The sequence below is a fragment of the Oncorhynchus gorbuscha genome, linkage group LG07 (genome assembly GCF_021184085.1).
Source record: "Oncorhynchus gorbuscha isolate QuinsamMale2020 ecotype Even-year linkage group LG07, OgorEven_v1.0, whole genome shotgun sequence".
Lineage (NCBI taxonomy): Eukaryota > Metazoa > Chordata > Actinopteri > Salmoniformes > Salmonidae > Oncorhynchus > Oncorhynchus gorbuscha.
The window spans coordinates 12217122-12235983 of NC_060179.1; the positions used below are offsets into that span (position 1 = coordinate 12217122).

At 43.8% G+C, this 18862-nt stretch overlaps 1 protein-coding gene and 1 long non-coding RNA gene across 3 annotated transcripts in view; both read left to right on the plus strand.

Annotated features, from left to right (window-relative positions):
• LOC124040475 (catenin delta-2-like) overlaps positions 1-18862 on the plus strand; it is an 890284-nt gene that overhangs the window by 806075 nt on the left and 65347 nt on the right. The window lies entirely within an intron of this gene.
• On the plus strand, positions 12341-14352 carry LOC124039489. 2 transcript variants are annotated; one of them, XR_006839579.1, is made up of 3 exons: positions 12341-12413; positions 13583-13779; positions 13876-14352. It is a non-coding gene; the product is annotated as an uncharacterized LOC124039489 (long non-coding RNA). The 2 variants fall into 2 exon arrangements; XR_006839580.1 differs by having other exon boundaries at positions 13583-13760.

Genomic DNA, 18862 nt, shown 5'->3' on the forward strand with positions numbered 1-18862 from the left:
CTCCAACCCAAAAACACCTGTGTGGTTGATGGTATCCTCAATGAAATGATCAAATATACAGACCACAAATTCCAATTGGCTTAACTAAAACTCTTTAACATCATCCTTTGGCATCTTCCCCAATATTTGGAACCAAGGACTGATCACCCCAATCTACAGAAGTGAAGACAAATTTCACCCCAATAACTACTGTGGGATATGCGTGAAGAGCAACCTTAGGAAAATCCTCTTCATTATCATTAACAGGAGACTCATACTTTTCCTCAGCGAAAACAATGTACAGAGGAAACACATACGACGTTATGAAAACCATGTACACAAACAAGTGTAATGTTAAATTTAGCAAAAAACACACATGTATTTCCACAGGGCTGTGGGGTGAGACAGGGATGCAGCTTAAGCCCCACCCACTTCAACATGAATATCAACGAATCAGCGTTGGCACTAGAACAGTCTGCAGCACCCGCCCTCAGCCTGCTAAAATCTGAAGTCTGTTTGCTGGTGATCTGGTGCTTCTGTCCCCAACCAAGGAGGGCCTACAGCAGCACCTAGATCTTATGAGAAGATTCTGCCAGACCTGGGCCCTGACAGTAAATCTCAGAAATATAAAAAAAAGTAATCATGTTCCAAAAAAGGTCCAGTCGCCAGGACCACAAATGCAAATTCCATCTAGACACCGCTGCCCAAGAGCACACAAAAAATTATACATACCTCGGCCTGAACATCAGCACCACAGGTAACTACCAGAAAGCTGTGAATGATCTGAGACACAAGTTAAGAAGGGCCTTCAATGCCATCAAAAGGAACATAAAATTTGACATACCAATTAGGATCTGGCTAAAAATACTTGAATCGGTTATAGAACCAATTGCCCTTGATGATTATGATGTCTGGGGTCCGTGTACAAGCTAAAACAACAAATAATGCATGCTAATCCAGAAAATAGCAGTTCAATTCTAAAATCACCTAAAAGGAAGCAATTCCCAAGCCTTCCATCACAAAGCCATCACCTACAGAGAGATGAATGTGGAGAAGAATCCCCTAAGCAAGCTGGGCATGGTGCTCTGTTCACAAACACACCCTACAGAGAGATGAATGTGGAGAAGACTCCCCTAAGCAAGCTGGTCCTGGGGCTCTGTTCACAAACACACCCTACAGAGAGATGAATGTGGAGAAGACTCCCTGGGGCTCTGTTCAAAACACAACAGAGATGAATGTGGAGAAGACTCCCTAAGCAAGCTGGTCCTGGGGCTCTGTTCACAGAGAGATGAATGTGGAAGACTGGTCCTGGGGCTCTGTTCACAAACACAAACACACCCTACAGAGAGATGAATGTGGAGAAGACTCCCCTAAGCAAGCTGGTCCTGGGGCTCTGTTCACAAACACAAACACACCCTACAGAGAGATGAATGTGGAGAAGACTCCCCTAAGCAAGCTGGTCCTGGGGCTCTGTTCACAAACACAAACACACCCTACAGAGAGATGAATGTGGAGAAGACTCCCCTAAGCAAGCTGGTCCTGGGGCTCTGTTCACAAACACAAACAAAAAAACTGAGCGATCTAGAATGCTATTTTACTCTAAACAGAGAGTACACAGTGACCAACACCGGCCAAAACCGAACGACGCCGGGCCAATTGTGCGCCGCCCTATGGGAGTCCAAAACCCGGCCGGTTGTGATACAGCCTGGAATCGAATTCCTGACCACTGTGACTGACCCAAACTTAAGGAAAGCTTTGACTACTAGCTTTGACAGACTCAGACAATGAGCATAGCCTTGCTATTGAGAGAGAGAGAGAGAGAGAGAGAGAGAGAGAGAGAGAGAGAGAGAGAGAGAGAGAGAGAGAGAGAGAGAGAGAGAGAGAGAGAGAGAGACGTCCTGAGGACATTCGGTGACTTTCCCATTAGGTCCCTTAAAGGGTTGCGGCACAATCTTATCCTACTGAGGTTTTGAGAACATTCAAAGAATATTGAGTGATGGTCCCAAGGGAACATTTTCTGGGTGACTTTTTATAGTTCCCGTTATTTACCGAGACATTTTTAGGACGTTGGTATTGTCTTATTTACCTGTATAATCACAGTTGGTATTGTCTTATTTACCTGTATAATCACAGTTGGTATTGTCTTATTTACCTGTATAATCACAGTTGGTATTGTCTTATTTACCTGTATAATCACAGTTGCTGTATGTGTTTAATTAGTCCAGTGTTTATCTGGGTAGACAGTAGTGCGTGTGTGTGTGTGTGTGTGTGTGTGTGTGTGTGTGTGTGTGTGTGTGTGTGTGTGTGTGTGTGTGTGTGTGTGTGTGTGTGTGTGTGTGTGTGTGTGTGTGTGTGTGTGTGTGTGTGTGTGTGTGTGTGTGTGTGTGTGTGTGTGTGTGTGTGTGTGTGTATTTCGAGTGAACACCTGCATATCAGCTTAATGCTCTATTTGATTAGTGATCCAATTCTGTTTGTTTAGATAATTGCTTCAGAGCCTGCAGCCTTTTTGTTGCCTGGCAAATGATTTAATGGATATGCACACAAAAGTCATGACCTTTCTTCCTCTTTCCCCTGCAGATGATAATGAGTCATTAGGATGTCCCCGTTGTGTCATGATCCCCTGGAGATTGTGTCTTGTCCCGGTTTGTCCTGAGGACGTTCTTGAGAGGCTGTGTCATGGTCCCTGGAGATTGTGTCTTGTCCCGGTTTGTCATGAGGACGTTCTTGAGAGGCTGTGTCATGGTCCCTGGAGATTGTGTCTTGTCCCGGTTTGTTATGAGGACGTTCTTGAGAGGCTGTGTCATGGTCCCTGGAGATTTTGTTTAGATCCCGGTTTGTCCTGAGGACGTTCTTGAGAGGCTGTGTCATGGTCCCTGGAGATTTTGTTTAGTTCCCGGTTTGTCCTGAGGACGTTCTTGAGAGGCTGTGTCATGGTCCCTGGAGATTTTGTTTAGTTCCTGGTTTGTCATTAGGATGTTTTTAGGATGTTTATTTTTGTTTTTAGCACCTTATTGGGATTTTGTGTCACACAACAACAACAAAAAATACCCGGGGAACGCACACCCTAGTTCCATTGCACATCACCCCTTGTTACTGTTGCCGAGCCCATCAAGGCCCTGAACCACGAATCCAGTTACAGTGCTTTGTCTTTTGGCAACTCTAGGGTCACCCACACACACAGTGCTTTGTCTTTTGGCAACTCTAGGGTCACCCACACACACAGTGCTTTGTCTTTTGGCAACTCTAGGGTCACCCACACACACAGTGCTTTGTCTTTTGGCAACTCTAGGGTCACCCACACACACAGTGCTTTTAACATAGTGTGTTCAACTTACATATTTGACACACTTTGATATATGTGATTACATTGTGTATGTTTCTTCATACAGTCATTTTAATTTAACATGTCCTCACCTGGGATTTGAACTCAAAACCTTGTCCCGATCTTCCTGCTACTCCAACATGTCTGTATGAATGGCTGATTTCACCAGTAGGCAGCCTATACCTACACTTTGTATTTCACAGTTAATCTCAGCTCTGTTAAAAACACACTGAATAAAAGCTACTATATTTAACACAGTGATTCAGGAGTAACATTACAACATAATAATATACACCAGCAACATTAGACAACTGGACTGAAAACCTAAACTTTAAATAGCTGGACTAAGTAAATGAAATCAATGAGAGAAGAGTCAGATTCATGGATAACTAAAATAGCAGTGCAGATGGCACTCTTTTGCTACGTGCAGAGATGTATTATACAGTAGGTAATGAATGTGTAGGGTACGTCTGAAATTCTACAGACGTTTTGGCATAGCAGAGATCAGCATACCCCAAATTCCAATGTTGTGAGTTCAATTCTCAAGTAGTAGCATATTGAAAAGGCAGTACTAAGTGATCATGTCAAATGTAATCATATTGTCATTGATTCAACATTACTTCTCTTATAGTTAGGGACACCCGGGCCCATCACGCAACAAAAAACCTCCAGGGACAGTGACACAACGTCCCAAGAAGGTTCAGAGGACCTCCAGGGGACCATGACACAACATTCCAGGAACGTCCTAAAAACATCCCTGGGAAAAACTGGGAACTATGAAAAGGTCCCCCAGAGGACGTTCCATTTGACCATCACGCAACGTACTAAGGACTAGTAAAATGAAAGTCCTACGAATGTCCTAAACAGTCCTGACATGGTACTCAGAGATGTCCTGATAGCTTACAGGGAACTAGACAAAGTTCCCCCTGAGAAAGTTTCCTTGGGACCATCCTGTGACTTTCGTAGAACGTTCTCTGAACCTCAGTTGGATTGCGCCGTAACCCCTAAGGGACCTAATGGGAACATGGCTGAATGTCCTCAAAATTGAGGATAGAGTCTTACTATGCCACCATTAAGACACAGCAACAGAAACAAACAGTACAAAGTTATACTCACATTCACAAACTATGTGAGTTTTGTTTCAGAATCAACCGTCAGATTCCTACCCTTTGTCCTGTAAGGTTAACGGTCTTTCCTCTCTCATTAGCATCAGCAGTACAGACTTTAACATCTCTATTCACCATGTGAACACGCTCGGTCTCTGCTTCGGCAGAAAGGGCATGATCCTGAATGAACCTACACACAGATAACTACTAATCACAGTCCACACACAGGAACAGTGTGTGTTAAACACTCGGTATTATTAAGGTATGCTCTGGCGACTGCTAATTGTGTGGATAGTAGGATCTCAAAATGGAAGCAAGGCAGAGAGATAAGAAACACAAGTGAACCAATCAAATCCCCCCACAACAGCCACTTAGCCAATCAGAACGTGTGCAGAGAAAGTAGTGACTGCAGAGGTGGATAGATGAGCCAATGTCATGAAATCACTGTCCTTTGTCTGCTGATTAGGGTGTGTGTGTGTGTGCGTGCGTGCGTGCGTGTGTACCAAAAGTCCTCACAAGAAAAGTAAACAAACTAAAATTCAGATAAGTGAGGACATTCTGCCGGGTCTTCACTTGTAAAAATTATATTTTAGGCTTAAAATTAAGGTTAGGTTAAAGGTATATATTAGGTTTTCTCTTCTCTACCTCTTCTCTTCTCTACCTCTTCTCTTCTCTTCTCTTCTCTCTCCCCTTCTCTTCTCTCCCCTTCTCTTGTCTACCTCTTCTCGCTCTTCCCTTTCCTACCACTTCCACTTCCGTAATTCTCCTCTAACTCTCCTCTACCTCTTCCCTACCTTTTCCATACCTCATCTCTTCTCTTCTCTAACTCATCTCTTCTCTACCTCTTCTCTCATCTACCTCTTCTCTACCTCTTCTCTTGTTTCCGCTACCTCTTCTTTTCTCCAACTCTTCTCTTTTCCACCTCTTCTCTCCATCCTCTCTCCCACTTCTCTTCTCTTCTCTACCTCTCCTCTACCTCTTCTCTATCTCTTCTCTACCTCTCCTCTACCTCTTCTCTTCTCTACATCTCCTCTACCGCTTCTCTTCTCTACATCCCCTCTACCTCTTCTCTACCTCTCTTCTTTCTCTCCTCTATCTCTCCTCTACCTCTTCTCTACCTCTCCTCTACCTCTTCTCTTCTCTACCTCTCCTCTACCTCTTCTCTTCTCTACCGCTCCTCTACCTCTTCTCTCCTCTACCTCTCCTCTACCTCTTCTCTTCTCTACCTATTTTCTACCTCTTCTCTACATCTCCTCTACCTCTTCTCTTCTCTACATCCCCTCTACCTCTTCTATACCTCTCTTCCTTCTCTCCTCTATCTCTCCTCTACCTCTTCACTTCTCTACCTCTTCTCTACCTCTCCTCTACCTCTTCTCTTCTCAACCTCTCCTCTACCTCTTCTCTCCTCTACCACTTCTATACCTCTTCTCTTCTCTTCTCTACCTCTCCTCTACCTCTCCTCTACCTCTTCTCTCCCTCTCCTCTCCTCTACCTCTTCTCTTCTCTACCTCTCCTCTACCTCTCCTCTACCTCTTCTCTTCTCTTCTCTTCTCTTCTCTACCTCTCCTCTATCACTTCTCTACCTCTCTTCCTTCTCTTCTCTACCTCCTCTCTACCTCTTCTCTACCTCTTCTCTACCTCTCCTCTACCTCTCCTTTACCTCTCCTCTACCTCTCCTCTACCTCTTCTCTTCTCTACCTCTTCTCTACCTCTTCTCTACCTCTTCTCTACCTCTCCTCTACCTCTTCTCTTCCTTCCCTCTACCTCTCTTCCTTCTCTCTTCCTTCTCTCCTCTATCTCTCCTCTACCTCTCCTCTACCTGTTCTCTTCTCTACCTCTTCTCTACCTCTCCTCTACCTCTTCTCTTCTCTTCCTCTCCTCTACCTCTTCTATTCTCTACCTCTCCTCTACCTCTTCTCTTCTCTACCTCTCCTCTACCTCTTCTCTTCTCTACCTCTCCTCTACCTCTTCTCTTCTCTACCTCTAACGCTTCTCTTATCTGCCTCTTCTCTACCTTTTCTCTTCTCTACCTGTTCTCTTCCTCTTCTCTACCTGTTCTCTTCTCTACCTCTTCTCTTCCTCTACTCTACCACTTCCCTTATGTTCTCTCCTCTAACTCTCCTCTACCTCTTCTCTTCTCTTCTCTACTTCTTCTCTTCTCTTCTCTACTTCTACTTCTTATCTTCTCTTCTCTACCCCTTCTCTTCTCTACCACTTCTAGTATCTTCCCTTCTCCAGCTCTCCTCTCCTCCACCTCTTCTCTACCCCTTCTCTACCTCTTTGTTAGAGCCGACTTGGACATATTTTTTATAAAAGACAGAACATACCACATTTTTGAATATTTTTTGGATATAAGAAAAGTAAAGCTTTTTGTTTCACCATATGCCTGGATCTCATTGAATGTTTGGGAACTTTGGGAACTTTGTATGTGGACTGTATGTGGACTGTATGTGGACTGTATGCATCTGAAACAACCCCTCCTCAGGCTTGTGGCTATGGTCAACTGATAAAGAAGCCACTACAATTAAGTCAAAAGTCTCCGTTGAGGATTACTATCAGAAGGAAAGCTCCGGTACAGACACACACTGGATATGGTTCTATTTGTCATTGCATTTGGACTGTAAGGACAGCTCGCTTGGAAGGACTTCAACTCCTAGAATTCGCCAGCCGTGAGTAACCACTGCGAATGTATGAGCTGCCCTGTTCAATGAAATCGTTTGGGCAAGCATATTATGGAAGTGGGCTTATTATTGGAACATTTTATAAACTTGGGAATGGAATTCAAAACACAGCGCTGTGAAGACAATTAAGAAGTTTGAGTTTGGCAAACACTGAGATCCTATGCACTATGTAGCCTAATCCTATGTCTAATTTTAGGCCTAAAGTGGAAATGCAATGCATCAATGGAACGCAACTAAAGGATCTAAAGATACTGGTGTTTAAACTTAATTAAAGGGGACAAAACCTATAATGGGATGAAATGTTTGAAATGCATTAAAAATGCCGAACTTGCACATGTTCAATTCAAAATGGGTCAATATGCTGAAATGGATGACTGTGTTTCAAAGCATTATAGGAGGTCTGAAGGGGTATTGAGTTTAACATCTTATAGGTTGCTGTAACGCTATACAAGACCAACAGAACATGAAAGAGCTTAATCTTCCCACCAACGTAAAGTTGAAAATGTCAGGCCAAAATATTGCAGGATCTGTTTTATGGAGATATTCAAGATCCCCTGTCCAACCAAAGGTTTTTAAAAACCAAAACAGTAGCAGACGTTAAACAGCAGTTCTAGTCCAAGATTCGGGGAAGCAGCTTTGCCACTGCAGTAGCTGTAGTGGCAGATCTTTATTTTCAAGGTTTTTCAGAGTTGCAAACATTCAAAGTAAAGAGACCATGCACCTACCCTTCTGATGCTCCCAGTATCTCATGTGTATTTTGTGCTGGTGAGCATTTATTGGTTGACTACCAACAGGTGAAGGCACAGCGACACGATGCCATGGTTGAGTTTCTGAGATCAAAAGGCCTTTGTTTTGGCTGTTTGATGAGAGGACACTTAAGTAAATCATGTAAAAGAAGGAGGACCTGTCAGAAATGTCAAAGAAGGCACCACACTATCCTGCACAACAAAGGAAGAGAGAGATTTAGATCTCAAAAGGCAGTAAAGCGGGAGGAAACTGTCAGCAGTGCTCTTATTTCACTGGAAGCAGGTGAAGATACCGGGGCCGGTACAGATTGCGTACTTGCAATTGTGCCAGTTCAAGTAAAGATGGCAAATGGAAGCAAGTCTGTGTTAACCTGTGTTTCTTGGTAGCTCAGAAACATTTTGTACGGAGAGACTCATTGGCTGAAAGCTGAAAGCTAAAGGCAGTGAGACTGAAAGGGGGCTACGTATGATGGGGCAGGAGAGTCCTACCAAGAGCTTGGAGATATCTGGAATAGAAATTGGCAATATGGAATGTGACACATTTATTGCATTAATAAAGGTATAATCCCAGAGTAAGATCCAAGTGACAAGAGGGAACATTCCCACTCAGAAAGATCAGAAAGATCTCAAAAGGTGGCGATACCTGAAAGAGGTTCAGTTAAAGGAGATTGAGGCTGAAGTTGAACTCCTGATTAGTGTAAATGCTCGAAAGGCAATGGAACCCTGGCAAATCGTAAATAGCCAAGGCAATGGACAGTATGCAGGGAAAACACTCTTTGGATGGGTGATAACAATTATACCATGGCAGAAGAATCTGGGTGTCCTATGATGATGGCCAATCGTGTCTCAATGGCCGACCTGGGGGTTATTCTTGTAAATCAGTATAACCATGTCTTCCCTGAGAGAGAGAGTATGTAGAGAAGTGAGATGTCAGCTGAGGATCATAAGGTCATGGAGATGATACCAAGCTCCATAACCCTCAAAGACCGTCACTACTACTTACTGTTGCCCCTTCCCAACAAATATGTAGTCCTGCCAAACAATTGTGACATGGCAGAGCAGCGGGCTCTAAATGTTATCAGGAAGTTCAAGAAGGATGCAGGTTAGGCTTCATGGAAGAGGTAATAACAAAAGGTTACGCAGAGAAGGTACTACAACAACAGCTCCTCAGAGGGAAAGGCACGGTGGGCGGCAGGGTAGCCTAGTGGTTAGAGCGTTGGACTAGTAACAGGAAGGTTGCAAGTTCAAATCCCCAAGCTTACAAGGTACAAATCTGTCGTTCTGCACCTGAACAGGCAGTTAACCTGCTGTTCCTAGGCCGTCATTGAAAACAGGAATTTGTTCTTAACTGACTTGCCTAGTTAAATAAAGGTAGAATTTTTTTTATGATACATACCACACCATGGTGTTCACCGGAAGCGTTAAGGAACAATACGAGTGGTGTTTGACTGCTCAAGGCACATCTCTCAAGAGTGAACTCCTTCAAGGCCCTGACCTTGCAAACATGTGTTTAGGATTTTCGCGAAGATTTCTGCAAGAGCACATTGCCATGATGACAGACATCGAAGAAATGTTCCTGCGATTCCTATGGTGACCGGACCTAACAAAATATTGGAGGAGTACAAAATGACAGTACATCTTTTCGGTGCTATATCCTCTCCGAGTTCTGCAACATTTGCACTGTGAAAGACGGCCGAAGGTAACTGGGAGAGGTACGATGAGGACGTGAATCAAACAGTCAAGTCCAACTTCTATGTTGATGACTGCCTCAAGTCAGTGGCCACAGAAGAACAAGCCATAGCTCGCACAAAAAAACCTCAGAGATGTGTGCTCTCGGGGTGGGTTCAAATCGACCAAGTGGGTCAGCAACAGCCGCAATGTGCTGTTGAACAAGCGGATAAAAGAACTGGACCTGTACAGAGAGAAGCTTGTTGAAAGAGCACTTGGAATCCAATGGAACATTGAAAGTGATGTGTTTACCTTCAGAGTCTCTATCAAGAGCAGAGCCCTTACAAGAAGAGGTATTCTCTCAGCTGTCAGCTCTGTTTATGATCCATTAGGTTTCATTGCCCCATTCATACCAAAGGCAAAGCAAATACTTCAAGAGCTCTGCAAGCTAAAGTGTGGATGGGACAAAGTCATCCACTAAGAACACTCTATTTCAGGGAAGAGAAGGCTCTCAGAGCTGGACCAGCTGTCCAGATTACAGATTGACAGGTGTATGATGCCTGGGAACTTTGGTCAAGTCAAGACCACACAGGTACATCACTTCGGTGAACAAGGTTATGGCACGGCAAGTTACCTTAAATTCACAAATGGTATGGAAAAGGTCCACATCACATTCATGCTGGGGTAATCAAGGGTGACTCTAATCAAGTTGATGATGATCCAAAGACTGGAACATGCTGCAGCTACATTGGCAGTACGAGTGGATTGGATCTTAAGGTTGGAGCTCTAGATTGAACTTGAGGAGTCAACTTTCTGGACAGACAGCAACGATACCAAGAGATTCCATACCTTTGTGGCTAACAGGGTTGCTGTGATCCGTGACCTATTGAAAGCAAAACAGTAGACGTATTTGAACTCCAAACACAACTCAGGCTACAATGTCTCAAGAGGGTTACATATTGAAACATTCCTAAACTCAAAGAGTTTAGAGGCTCAAAGGACCAGAAGTCCTGGAGAAAGCAGAAACACATTGGCCGAAAGTCCCCGAGGAGCATGGCTCCAGAGGTCAGAAAAGATGTCATCGTAAAACAGTACATGTGTGGAAGAAAAGAGTCTGACCAGCAAAATTATTGAGTACTATTCAACATGGAACAGCTTGAAGAAAGCAGTTGCCTGGATGCTGAAACTGAAGAGACATCTTCTACAGTTAAGCCAGAAAAGGAAAGTTAACACAAAAACCAATCCAGGATCAGATTCAACAAACTGACTGAATAAATAAATGGACATGTTCAGACCGAACTTGTAGATTTATGCCTACGGAACGAAAGAATACTATGATCCTGCCCAAAAACTCCTACATCTCCAGACTGATCTTACTCCATATCCATGAGCAGGTTGGCCACACTGGGAGATGTCATATGCTTTCCAGACTTCACCAGCGATATTGGATACCCTGTGCCAACGCTTTAGCAAGAAAGATCCTTAAGTGCTGTGTCTTCTGCAGGCGGATGTAAGCTAGACCTGGAGAACAGAAGATGGCCGACATTCCACAAGATCGGGTGTCACCTGATCTGCTGCCTTTCACCCATGTGGGCATAGATTACTTCAGGCCCATAGAGGTGAAGCGAGGCCATGTTCATGTGAAGCGGTACGGTGTGATCTTTTTGCCTTGTGAGTCGAGCTGTCCATCGAGAAGTTGCTTGTTATCTGGATACTGATTCCTGCATCAATGTCCTGCACAGCTCATCTGTCGAAGGGGCCCGGTAACAAGTATCAGAACACACAGAGAGCTAGGAGAAGTACTGGAGGAAGGAGTGACATGGTCATTCAACCCTCCCACTGGAGAACACCATGGGGGGAGGGGTGGGGGGGTTGATCTGACTGGTGAAAAAGATCCTCTATTCAGTCCTTAAAGAGCAAGTACTGGATGATGAGGCTATGCAAACAGCTTTGTGTGAAGTTGAGGCGATCATGAATGACAGACCAATCACAACTGTAACAAAATGATGACCTAATGATCAAGAAACCCTGACTCTGAAACATCTGCTTCATCTGAAAGCAAAGCCAGTCCTGCCACCAGGACTATTCCAGAGAAGTGACCTATACTCACCAAGGAGATGGAAGCAGGTACAATATATCACTGACCTCTTCTGGAAGAGATGGATCAGGGAGTATCTTCCACTTATGCTGGAGCGGAACAAGTGGAACAAATCTTTGAACAAATCAAATCTTTGAACAATCTTTGAATCACGTGCTCCTCTGATTCTTGGATGTCAAACTCTTACATTTTTGGATGTCAAACTCTTGACATTTTTTTAAATTGAACACCTGAACACTTCAACTCCGATACTGAGATCAATGGACTCTTGTCCTATATGGGACCTTGTACATTTCTATATAGTTAAGAACTGTAATATTTCTCTGGTATATAATGTTTTGTGTATTTGCTCTATTTTTGAATATTAAGTAATTGTTATGCATTCAGAACAGTTAACAAACAAGGGCCGATATGTTAGAACCGACTTGGACATATTTTTTATAAAAGACATAACAAACAGAGCTCCATTTACGCTTGTATAAATATATGCAATATGAATGTATATGATGAAATATTAGGTACTGTGTTAGAACCGATTTGGACATATTTTCACATTGCTCTCTTCGTTGATATTTTAAATGATTCTCTATTTTGGGTTAGGTCGGGTTGTGACTAGGGTGGGCATTCAAGTTGTGCTATTTCTATGTTAGCCTGGTATGGTTCCCAATCAGAGGCAGCTGTCTATCGTTGTCTCTGATTGGGGATCATACTTAGGAAGCTTTTTCCCACCTGTTTGTTGTGGGATTGTGTTTTTGTGTAGCTGCCTGTGAACACTGCATCTACTACACGCTTCGTTTGTTCTGTATTGTTTTGGTGAGTTTAATTAACATGTGGAACTCTACGCACGCTGCGCCTTGGTCCGTTAATTCTAGACGATCGTGACAACAATACGTACCTTTATGATTTATATTGACCTGATTGTCCATTCATTCTACTGCGTGGTAAGTATGTTAGGTGAAGTTGGGCCTTCGGTGGGAGGAGTCCTAGCTAGAGGCGGGTGCAGTATAGACTTTTGACAACACAGACATGTGTATATACAATATATGTCAAGTAATCTAAGATTTAAGTTGATTGGAGAATCATTTTTTGTTAGATATAAGAAGAATAAACCTTTTTGGATCTCGTTGAATGTTTCTTCCATTTGGGTACTTCGTATGTGGACTGTATGCGTCCGAAACAACACCATTTCAGGCTTGAGCATTTGCTATGGTCAACCAATAAGGAAGCCACTACACTCTTCTCTCCTCTACCTTTCTCTTTTCCATCTCTTCTCTCTACCTGTTTTCTTCCCTTCTTCTCCTCTACCTCTACAACTTCTTCTCTTCTCTCTACCTGTTTTCTTCCCTTCTTCTCCTCTACAACTTCTTCTCTTCTCTCTACCTGTTTTCTTCCCTTCTTCTCCTCTACAACTTCTTATCTTCTCTTCCCTCTACCTGTTTTCTTCCCTTCTTCTCCTCTACCTCTACAACTTCTTCTCTTCTCTTCCCTCTACCTGTTTTCTTCCCTTCTTCTCCTCTACAACTTCTTCTCTTCTCTCTACCTGTTTTCTTCCCTTCTTCTCCTCTACCTCTAAAACCTCTTCTTCTTCTCTTCCCTCTACCTGTTTTCTTCCCTTCTTCTCCTCTACCTCTAAAACTTCTTCTTCTTCTCTTCCCTCTACCTGTTTTCTTCCCTTCTTCTCCTCTCCAACTTATTCTCTTCTCTCTAACTGTTTTCTTCCCTTCTTCTCCTCCACAACTTCTTCTCTTCTCTTCTCTCTACTTGTTTTCTTCCCTTCTTCTCCTCTACCTCTACAACTTCTTCTCTTCTCTTCCCTCTACCTGTTTTCTTCCCTTCTTCTCCTCTACAACTTATTCTCTTCTCTCTACCTGTTTTCTTCCCTTCTTCTCCTCTACAACTTCTCTTCTCTCTACCTGTTGTCCTCCCTTCCACTCCTCTACCTCTAAAATGTATTTTCTTCTCCTCTACCTCTTCTCTTTCAGTCTATTTTCAGTCAAAGTGGGGAAACAACAGAACAAACAGCTTGTTATTTCCCTCTGGACAGACAGAGGAATCCCTGGTTAACCAGAAGGAGCAGGCGGATTGCCACCACAGTGAGGTGCCCGTTTTATCCTGGCGATCGTGTCTGTCTCTCCAGGAACCTCCCACTCTGCCTGCCTTGTAAGAAGCTGAGCCCCCGGTTGGTGGGGCCATTCAATGTTCTCCGGAGGATCAACAAGGTTACGTATAGATTACAACTACGTATCTCACCCTCCTTTCCTATTTCTCTCCTCAGGCCAGTAGTTGCTGATCCCCCGGCCGAGACTGTCCCCCACGACACCCCTCCGCTAGCCTTGGACATCGAGGGAGGTCCCACCTATGCTGTCAGATGGACTCCCTGGACTCCCGACATCGTGCGGGTTGGCTCCAGTACCTGGTGGACTGGGAGGGGTACGGTCCCGAGGAGCGTTGTTGGGTTCTGGTGAAGGAAATTCTGGATCCTAACATCATCTGTGATTCCCACCTTCACTGTCCGGACCGGCCCGCTCCTCACCCTCAGGGCCTTCTCCTTGGCTGGTGCTGTCCAGCGGCAGGAGCCGCGTGTCAGTGTGGGGGACTGTCACGTCTACTCCTGCTCATTCCACGCACCTACTCCTCATGACAAGGCACACCTGGACTCCATTTCCTCACTCATTACCTCTCCTATATATGGCACTCAGGTTTATTCCCCAGGCAGTATTGATGTTTCATGTTCGTACGCTTCTCTTGTATTGTTCCATATTTCGTTTATTATTAAACTTGCCACCTGCACTTGCTTCCCGACTCCCAGCGTCTACATTACACTGATCAAAGGCTTCCTTCTCTGAGTCATATAGAGCAGAGAGCTCTGCATTCATGTAGATACCGCTACTGAGGTGTTTGTGTGTGCATGCGTCACACCCCGCTCAAGTGGTTCAGAAGGATTAACCAGGACTAAACCCAGCCAGGGAGATAAGATGGGGAGAGAGAGAGAGGAATACTACTATTAATGACATCTCACTTCTTATATTCAGTGGAAAGTATTCAGACCCCTTGACGTTTTCCAAATTGTATTACGTTTTGTTTTCAATTAGATTTTTGTCTCTCATCAAGCTACACACAATACACCTTAATGACAAATCAAAAATAGGTTTTACAGAAGAATTCAGACCCTTTATTCAACACTTTCTTAAGACACCTTTGGCAGCGATTACAGACTGATTTCTTCTTTGGTATGACGCTACAAGCTTGGCACACCAGTATTTGGAGAGTTTCTCCCATTCTTCTCTGCAGATCCTCTCAAGCCCTGTCAGGTTGGATGGGGAGCGTCGCTGCACAGCTATTTTCAGGTCTCCAGAGATGTTCAAGTCCTGGCTCTGGCTGGGCCGCACAAGGACATTCAGAGACTTGTCCCAAAGCCAATCCTGCATTGTCTTGTCTGTGTGCTTAGGGTCATTATCCTGTTGGAAGCTAAACCTTTGCCCTAGTCTGAAACCTGTTTTTGCTTTGTCATTATGAGGTATTGTGTGTCGATTGTTGAGGATGTTTTTTTATTTAATCAATTTTAGAATAAGGCTGTAACACAACATGTGGGGGAAGGGGCCTGAATACTTTCTGAATGCACTGGGATGGGAATAGTTACACAATCAGTGAGAGTACTGAATACAAAAACCCACAACTTGTGTGTTCATGTTGTTTTTCGTAGATGTTAAAGGTAAGTAAACCTAACGCTGTATATATTGTACTGTATTATAGGGTTTCAAGAGATAGTTTAACACTCTTTGGAATTGTCGGCACCATTATACACTGAGTCAAAAGTCCTACTGGACAAACCCATTATATATCTGAGATCATCTCTAGATGGGACCAGCGATGAAGGATGAGCTCACACATTCACACACGGGCACATGCACTCACACACACTCACTTAGGCACATACTGTATACTAGCTATTGGACATTCATCATGCACGGCACTTACACAAATGACTTATCATTGGCTGGGAGAAATTGTGGCATTATCGATCATAGTCTTCTGCTATAAGAGGCTTTACACTCCCTGCTATATCGTGGATAAAGAGTTACTTGTCTAACACAACACAGAGGGTGTTCTTTAATGGAAACCTCAATGTATATATATATATATATATATATATATAACCGCTCATCACTAATACTGTACACATATGGACAGTGCACACTCGCACACACAAATGCTGAGACACGCATGCACACACACACAAATACAAAAACGCAAGCACACACACACATACACACACCTCCATTATGTGGAGATGATTAAGACGAAACAACTTGTCTGATTACTCAGATGCACACAAGCATGTCATTCCCTCCATCCATCTCTCCCTCTTTCCTCCCTCCTTCCATCCCATCTACCCTTTGATGATTTTACACACACACACACACACACACACACACACACACACACACACACACACACACACACACACACACACACACACACACACACACACACACACACACACACACACACACACACACACACACACACACACACACACACACATGCACACACACACACACACATGAATACACACACATACTGGGACATTGTTAGGATGATGAATAAGATCGAAACCTATGGGGCCACACTCCCCACAGGGCAGAAAAAGACAGAGAGAGAGAGAGAGAGAAGGAGCAAAAGAGAGGAGAGAGAGAGGATAGAGTTAGAGAGAGAGGGAGAGAGAGAGACAGAGAGAGAGAGTGAGAGAGTTAGAGAGAGAAAGAGAGAGAGAGAGTTATAGAGTGAGTGAGTGAGAGAGAGAGAGAGAGAGAGAGAGAGAGAGAGAGAGAGAGAGAGAGAGAGAGAGAGAGAGAGAGAGAGAGAGAGAGAGAGAGAGAGACAGAGACAGAGACAGAGAGAGAGAGAAAACCCCAAAAAGACAAAAATAATGATTTTCCAGAGAACATCCAGATCTCAGGGAATTAGACCAAAGTTCTCAATTGGTACAAAATATATAGAGTACTGCACACATTACAATTACTAAGGTGTAAAAATAAGCTGAACTGGACACCTTAATGAGGCAGTGAATAAATTGAGATAGAAAGCACACGTTGCATTCTACGCCATTGAAAAACAAATTCAAATTGAAATAGCGATTAAAATTTGGCTAAAACTAATTGAATGTGTCATTGAACTAATTGCACTTTATTTCAGCGAGGTGTGGGGTCCACTTGCAAAACAAGGTTTCACCAAATGGGACAAACACCCCATTGAAACCCTGCATGCAGAGTTGTGTAAGATTCTCCTACATGTCCAGAGGAAAACTACAAGCAATGAATTCAGGGCAGAATTAGTCCAATATCCATTACTAATAAAAACTCAAAAAAGAGCAATTAAGTTTTGGAAACATCTAAAATACAGTGACCCACTCTCATATCATTACCAAGCCCTGCAATGAGAAGAGCTGAGCAAAGAAAAGAGTCCCCTCATCCAGCTGGTCCTGGGGCTGAGTTCACAAACCTGTTCTACTAACACACTGAAGCCTCAGGACCAAAACATCCAATCAATCAGAATAAATCAAATTACAACACAGTCAAAACAAAACTACATTGCTTATTGGGAAACACAAGCACAAAGAAAAATGCAGTGCTATTTGGCCCTAAATCGACAGTACAACGTGGTTAAATATTTCATCATGGTTACTGAACCTTAGAAAAACCTTGACAAAGTACAGGCTCAGTGAGCACAGCCTTGCCATTGCCATTGAGAAGGGTAGACACAGGAAAACCTGGCTCCCTGTAGAGGAAAGACTGTGCAACCACTGCACCACAGCAGAACCTGGCTCCCTGTAGAGGAAAGGCTGTGCAACCACTGCACAACAGCAGAACCTGAGACGAAGCTGCATTTCCTGACAAAATGTCAAAAATAAAATAAAAATTTGAATCCCTTATTCAAGGTTTCAACGACCTCTCGATGAGAGTAGGCTACCCGTCCTGTTGGGGGAGGAAGCAGAGAGATGTGTGTTGGCAGCACACTACATTGCTGCCTGCCATAAGTTGAGGGACAGTGTCTGACAGACCAATCAACCTACACATGTCCTCTACTGTATGCTTATTGTTATTGTTCAATGTATGGTTATTTTGACCCTTGGTTATTGTTGTTACTGTTGTCCCATTGACAATTTTTATTCTTATTATTTTCATGTTATAAATATCAATATATATATATATATATATTTTTTTTTTCTCCAAGATGGCGTAGCAGTCGGACGTGTGTTTAGTCTTGTCCCGTCCTGTCTAGTGTAAATATAGTTTTCTTCGTTTTTTTCTTCGTTTTTTTTTCTGTATATATTTCGTACATATTTTAATCTCACTTTCCAACTAGAGCTGAATATACTCTCCTGCAACCCGCATCACCCAATGTGGTACGGATCTGCTTTTTCTATACTTTACTTTAGAACCGGAACCCCCATCAGAAGCTAGCCAGCTAACTAGCTACTAGCTAGTAGCTAGTTAGCCATTGCTAGCGGTCTTCAAAGCTAACTAGGACACCAGCGCGACATCAACCCAGAGCATATCAGACTGCTTTTTCTCCGGATTCCTACCGCAAGCTCTGAACCTTTACACCGGATCATCGCAACTAGCTAGCTGCAATCCGAGTGGCTACTCCTGGCTAACGTCTCTGTCCCAAAACAAGCACCAATTAGCCTTGAGCTAGCCTCGAGCTAAGCCCATCTCCCGACTAGCCGAAGAGGCCCAACAATACCTCTTTTGCCAATTGGCCTGGACCCTTTAATGCCGACACGGAGCCCCGCCGATCCATCACGACTGGTCCGCCGACATAATCGTCCGATGTGGTTTCAACAGGCTTTTCCGTTGCGACATCGCCAAAGATCCATCTGCCGGCCAAGGCCCGCGAGCTTTCTGAAACGCTGTGTCTCCAGCTCACCTAGCGTACTAGAGCACCTGTAGCATACTCCTGGGCTACAATTACCCAGGCCCACGACCGGTCTGTCGATGTCACCGCATGAAGAGGAATAAACAGACTCACCCCATCGCGACGTCCCCCCAAAGGTTAACTCTCTAGCCCTCGCTATCTCCCTGCTTGCTAATTCGGCCTGCTAACGGCTAGCTTGTCTAGCCCGGGCCTACGAACTGTTAGCTTGTTAGCACAGGCCTGCTAACCATCTGAATCACCGCATCCCAAACACTCTGAACCCATTTACTTTCTATCTCTTTTTGATTTTTATTTTGTTTATACCTTCTGGAAACCTGCCTCAC